Source organism: Ornithodoros turicata, chromosome 2 (genome assembly GCF_037126465.1).
Source record: "Ornithodoros turicata isolate Travis chromosome 2, ASM3712646v1, whole genome shotgun sequence".
NCBI lineage: Eukaryota > Metazoa > Arthropoda > Arachnida > Ixodida > Argasidae > Ornithodoros > Ornithodoros turicata.
In genome coordinates this window covers 117,553,063-117,560,319 of record NC_088202.1, presented here as the reverse complement: position 1 = coordinate 117,560,319, position 7,257 = coordinate 117,553,063, and positions in this window count along the sequence as shown.

The window sequence follows — 7,257 nt, the reverse complement described above, 5'->3', positions numbered from 1 at the left end:
CATAGGGAGGCCGCAATAGTCAAAGCAGGGGTTACACCAGTTGGCGAAAAGAAAAAGCAGATGAAATGAACGCAATATGCGACAAAACCAAGGAAACTATCAAGCTACAACTGCAATATATTGAAGTTGTTTTTAAAAAATAGAGGTTAGTTCAGCGCACAGATATCAGCTGTCGCACACACAGCCATCCCGACAACTATGCCCATCTTCGTTGATGCACCCACGAATCCACAGGAAGACCGCCGAGGCTTTCCCACTCGGACTAAGTATCTGTACCTTGAACTGTGAACAATTTGGTGTACACTCCAGAAAACGAGAACAGCTGATTGCCGATTTCATGGGCGCGGCCATGCGAGCCGACAAGGACAGTTCAACAGAGGAGCAATTTGAACGCGAATGTGGCGCTAGTGGTAGGCGCAACAATTTGCACTTCAAACGACGTAAAGGATGCGTGCTTGCTCATTTGTGATTATTTGGGCCTGTAATCCACATCACGGTTCAGAAAAGCTGCTAAAAATGCCGATGACTGGCACAAGAAAAACGAGTTTGCAATATTTTTTGACCCGTTGCGGTTCAAGCGAATATATCTTTTTTGTGCTTGCTTCCTCTTTCTTGTTTTTCTTTTTCTTTTATTGTTTTTTACTGTTGTCGGTTCGTTCCGGAGCCCTAGCTTGGAAAGCTGCTCCTGTTTAGTTTCGGTATAAATCGGAATGTGGGGGCAGGGGGAACAGTCCACCGCTCCTCGAGTTTTCACAGTGCTGGCTCTGCCCCCCACCCCCCACCCTCGAATTTTCCCTCCGAGGACCTCTTTGAAAATGCCGTACTTCTCAATCTTTAACTCCATGTCCAGCCGTGCTCTCCTTCAGGTTAGGTTAGGTTGGGTTAGCTTAGGCTAGGGCTCGCTCCCCCTTGCCGACTTCCGAGTTAGTGCGAGCGAAGTATCTCGATAATGGAAAATCTGAAACGGTGCGCTAAAAACAAATGTCACCTCTGGGGATAATAATTTGAAGCATATAGATGAAGGATTCATCTCATATCTAAACCGATTGCCAGCAATTCTGCTCTTTCTGTTTCTCGAAGAAAGAAAAAGAGCTTCACACACACACACACACACAAAAATACATCTTAGTGAATTATGCAAATTAGAATGCCAAAATACCTTGCAGATAAGGTTTTCCTCCGCTCGCGTACGCGTCCGTGCGAAACTAATGTACGCATAGTCCTAGTTGTTTTATTTTTAAAAAATCTCCATTAAAATATGGCTACGACCACAAAGTATGCGTTTGTGACACCCTGTTTATTTTATGTGTGTGTGTGTTTCAGCTTGGGGGGGGGACAAACTTTTATAAAAAAAGTCACGAGAGCACGTCATTTTCACAGTTGAGTTCTACGGGCGCGTATCTTTTCCAAGAGAGACTGTAATGACTAATAAGGATGACTAATCAATTAAATTCATTAATTAACTCTAATAAGGACGTCTTGAACAAAAGCCAGATACCGATATGAGAGACTGTCCTAGTTAAAATCCACGTTTAAAAATTCTGAAACGCGTACGTGTATTAAAATATCAATCCCTGAATTTTGACGTGTCTTCCCACTTCGCCTATTCCCATTTCGCCTAATGCTTTTTAGCGGATTATCTAGCAATCCCTTAGGGGGGTTCATCAACTTCCAACTCAGGGGGGTCCCATTTAGCCTAATGTATGCTGCAGACAGCCCCACTTCGCCTACTGATCCGTGTCACGTGATGAAAGAACACGGTCCACTAGCGGTCCACTAGCGTGCTGCCAAAAGTCACTTTCGCATCTTCACATAACTTTACAACCTCGTTGGTTTTATTCAAGCATAGCATTGAGTTAAATGCCTTTTTTAGTACTTCCTGAAAAGTAAATGCGAGAAATTTGTTATTCTTTGTCGGGAAGTCAAAGTTAGTTACGCATCTCCACATAACAACTTTATCCCTTTGCTATAGTTCTATTCAAGCGTGCTGCCAAAAGTCACTTTACCTGTTTTATTTCGTATCTGTGTGCTAAACTAATCAGGTCTGTCACAGGTCACGTGCACAGGGACCACGTCACGACCATCTGGTTGGTCACGGCGTACCCTTCGGCATTCCTTCGTGTTCCCTCCGCTCTATTCACGGGTGCAGTTTTCTTTTCTTTTTTTTTTTTGAAGTGAGCAAAAATTCAGAAATCTGCCTCTTGTTTTTGTTGATTCCAAGTCGAATTCCCTGAGCCGTACGAAAAACCTGTGTCCCTGCTAGTGATTTTGCAAAGTGGTACACTCTAAAAACTGAACTTCACTGCATAGCACTCCTGCGCCAACCGTTGCGACGAATGATAGGATTATCGCCTCTGATTCGAGGAGAGAGGGAGGCGTACGCTTTTTTGTGTCAATTGTCATATATCCAAATTGACACAAAAAGGCGTACGCCCTCCTCTGTCTTCGAATCAGGAGCGAAAACCCTATCATACGTGGCAATGGTTGGCGCGGTGTGTGCTACGCGGTGAACTTCAGCTTTTACAGTGCAGTGGGTCCATTTCTGTGTCCAGTCTATATGGAAACTTCTCTCCTTTTTACGTTAAACATCCATCCATCCATCCACTCATGAATCAACGAAAACGTTTTACTCGATAATAATCTAGTCACTTTATTATTTGTGGTATCGCACACACCTTCGTTTGCAAATGTAAAGGGTCCTTGTTTCGGACGATGTAAGGCTGTCGTCGGACAAGCGCATTCATTTCTTGCAGACATCACTATCGGGGCGGCGCATGCAAGTAACGCCCACTTGTCGACAGTCCCGTTTCGCCTAATGAGATTGCGCAGCAGTCCCATTTCGCCTAAAGCCAGTCACCCCTCCCGCCTCTTTAATCCGATAATCCGGATTAGGCAAAATGGGAATAGGCGAAATGGGATGTAACCCTTCTGATACCACTACGTCTTTCCTTTCTGGTCTCGGACTCCCACGTGAACTAGAACTCAGCACACACTAGTTCTCGTATCATACTTAAGACAATTCTCACCCGACACCATCGTCAGGGTATGAAAATGATTTACATTTTTTTGCGTGTAGCTCGACGATTATCCTTACAGTGATGTACATGTTTGTTAATTATTTTCACACGACTAGCGAGCCATATATTGAGACCGGAAGAAAAAGAAGATGACGAACGAGCCTGGGAACGAACATTGGAACGCAATGAGCATGTATGAGAGCACGAGAATGCGAGCTATCGGAACAAATGAAACAGTCCTATTGGTCAGCGAAGATGCAGCCTCGCTGCCAGCCTGCTCTTCGCTCAATGCGATGACATCACAACACGTGAGCACTCGCAACGTGCAAAATAACCACAAAGAAGAAGCTTCACGAGGAGCAGAGATTGCGACCACGCAAAGCATCGATAAAGTTGCTCGTTTCGTTAGCCTGAACGACTCGTTCAGCTGTCTCGTGCCGTTAAGTTGAACGTGTGAAACGATTAAGCCCCCAGGAGCGAGAACGTTGTCATTGGGGAAGATGGTTGGCTAGCAGCGTGCTATATGTGGTGAAAATACGGACCTATCAGATTCATCCATACAAAAGGTGTCAAAGCCAACAAGTTCAAATCGCCGTTTGCAGCCGACACAGTCACCGGGCTAGCTTTGTAGAGTTCATAGCCCCTTTAAGGCCTCAAATCCCGGGACTGTTTGGAGGAAATCCCGGGATTTCGGGACGTGCAAATAAGCCGGGATATCGGGACATCCCGGATCCCAACACAATTCACGTCCGAATGCCAATCCGTCACGTCGGTCGAAGCGATCCCTATTATCAGCTGCACATGACAGAAAGACATCAGCGAAGCTGCGAATGTTGGCTAAACTGGAAAATCGACTGAGGGCTTTCTTTCTGACTCTCTCTCTCTCTCTCTCTGTTGAAAACTTTTTCTTCCACTTTTAAACACATTGTGTTCTTGGCTATGGTACAAGATATCGGTGGTCGTGTACCAAATGTTAAAGAAGAGGAGCTCACATCTTTGGTTACATGGATATTCTTTCTCGTTTGAATATTCTTTCCCTATGAATGTTCCTTCCGTTTGGATCTTCTTTCTCGTTTGGATCTTCTTCCCCTTTGGATATCTTTTGCTTCTGTCACTTGTTGGAGTTGGATGCTCTTTCCCGATGGTCTTTTTCTCCCGTTGGATCTTTCTACTACAAGCCTCGCAAGCGGAGGACATTGTAATAGCATTCTGAATTTCAGGGTCTCTCTTCCTAATCTCTTCCTATAGTCAGTGACAACTTAAGTCCTACAAATGGAACCGCCCACTCATCCGTGGAAGGCTCCGGCGATTGGCTAGCAGCCTTTGCACAACGCCCGCGCTTCGCGATATATAGTGCCGGCTATCTCTCTCTCTCTCCCCAGTCCCCACTTGGCCGCGCCGCACTACATTCGCCGCGCGGAGCGATTCTTATGTGAGGGCGGGGTCAAGTGTATGACTTATGTTGTCACTGACTATAGTGTGGTGGTACCTAAAGCTTTGGGGGTTTATTGAATCATGGGGACGTTTCACGCAATGCTCTTTCACAATAGGGGCAACGTCTTCGCGGGCGATGAATACGGTAGACGTACAGATCTACCTGTCCTGCACGTTCTTTTTTTTTTCTTTTTCGTTTTCTTTCAACTGTTCCGCTGTTGAACCTTTTGTTGTTGTTGTGTTTTTTTTTCTTCTTTCCTGAGGCCCACAAAGACGGGTATAATTTGCGTGAATGTAGAGTAATCACCGGAATAACGCGTTACTTTTCTACTCGTGACTCAACTAAGTTAGGAGACGAGTAATTCGTAACGCTAATCGATTACTTTTTTCCGTACAAGTAACGATAACGGTAATCAATTACTGTTTTCGAGTACCGCGTACAACTCTGAATTATCTTGTAAATCGCGGAAGTACTCTATTTCCTGTGAAAAAAAGTCTACGAATGGGAACTAGCGCATACATTTCTGCCTAACGGTCCGTGAATAAAAAATGTTTCTCGCATCTCCCAGTCGTAGCTGTCTCGCGACGTTAAGCCAAGAATTATTGTTTTCTCCCTACATATTTGATCCTTGTAGCTCGCTTTTATCACTGTGCCTTCCAGCGTAGGGGAACATTTGCATTCCTTGCAGTGAACTGCCAGATGGCCTGACGGTGTGTTATTCTGGACAGAGTTGGTCTGCACGTGTGTACAGGTTGGGAGACAAGTTCACGGAACACGCGAACAGCGTACTTTTTCTTCGTTGTGACACCCTAGCAGCTTGCGGAAGCGGGAGAGTTCACTGTTTCGGAGGGTGGAAGGGTGCGCTGCTAGCGACACACACCTTGCAGCTTGGGTGTGCCTGGGAAGTGGAAGCTACCGCTGTCTGTCACTAACAGTGCAGCCTTCCATCCTTTCGAAACACTGAACTTTCCCGCTTCCGCCAGCTGCTAGAGTGCCGACCCGAGGGAGGCAGTTTGATTGGGAGCACACCACGGACGGGTGAAAAAAAAAAGGCCATTTAAATTGTCTCTCACTGCCCCAGTGCACACTGGTTAGCACGGGATATGAATGATGAGCTGGTGTGGCGACGGCCGAAGAAAATTATACTTAAAGTGATGTACCAAGTACCTGGCGTCATTAGTACTTCAAGTACAGTACAAAGTACCCAATTCCAAATATACTTCAAGTAAAGTACAAAGTAATTGGCAAAATACTTCAAGTACTCATCAAGTACATTGTCAATTTAATTTGTATCACTTTGCATTTCACTGTTTAATATCTGTGGCTTCGTTTCTTGGCAAAACTTTGGCGAGTATTCTTGGCAAATGCTCTGAAGCCATAAAGTCCTAGGTTAAGTGCTAACCCGTGAATATGAACTTAATCAGATGTCATAATTTGCAGTTACATGTAGAGAGGTAATCACTCAGCTGTGCTGTGATTATGCAAAATAGTATTATACCCTGACTGATCCAAGATCACCCCCCCCCTAGTGTGGTGTTCCAGTACTAATCTTCTGCTATAACACGCTAGGAAAGTTCAAGGGGAAAAAGTACAAGCCAACAGAGTGCTTTTTTAAATACAACATGTTTAAAAAAGAATATGAAGAAAGTAAAAAAGGATGAAGCACAACGTAACCCTTCATTTTTATGCGACTGTGATCTGCAGCAATGTAATCCATGTGACCAATCAAAAAAAACGTAAAATGTAAAAATGAAAGCATGTGTGTCTTTCAGAGTGTTCATCATGTAATGCAATCACACATATAATGTGATATAAAATTATTCTTAATTGCCAATGAAGGAAACAACATAAAAAAGCATAGAACCATGCATTAGGAGAACTGAAATGACAATGGACAAAGCCATTGTGCTGCCGGTTGCAGTGTCATAATGTGTGCGTGTCGCATTCCATTCGTTTTACATAATCATAGAAGCGTTGATACTTTTTCAACATTTCAAGCCTCTCAATAATAGATTTGCTTCAACAAATATGCTCTTTAAAAGCACAAGAATCCTTTTTGGTAAAATGTCAGACTGGGACTCTTGGTACTGCATCCCACTAAAAGCGCTAAAATGACGGCAGGAAAACGAAAACTCAGAGATAGCCCTATCTGTGTGTTTTCGTCTTCTTCTTGTCACTTAAAGGGACTATCGCATCCGTCCCGGTCGATTCCGAATCTGCAGTGCTGTTTTACTCCGCGTTCATCACTGATAATAACGCCGAAAACCCGACGCGAATTGGCAGCATTGTTCCTGTGTAGTTTGGTATAAAACTTCGCAAGAGCAGACGACGCATTCCGGGATTCCCTCTCTGGAAACGTCACACGGACGAGGCCAATCACTGCGCGCCCTTTGACATGAAGAATACCAATCACGGGGCGGCCGGAGGGACCTTGGTAGCCTTGGCAACCGACCGACAGGCTGGCAGGCGGCCGGGCTTGCGAGCGAGGCGTCTTCTTTGTTACCGGCTCGCGGAATGTTGTTTCTGGTTAGTGTCGAACGTGTTCGTAGAGTCAGGAGCGTAACGGCGTGTTTCACGTAACATGGTTACGTCTGCACTCACACCGGTAAGCGAAGTCACCGTATTTACCGAGGACTTTTCACTTAGTATAGTGCGACGCGAACACCAAGCAGACGGTCTCGGAGACAATCGCCTGCGCTGCGCTCCCATTCGTGTGCCTGGCTTACGTCATCATCGTGTTGGCTGCAGATGGAATGCGGACCTTTAAAACTCGTTTACTTACTATGTAAGCTGTTTTCGGAAGAG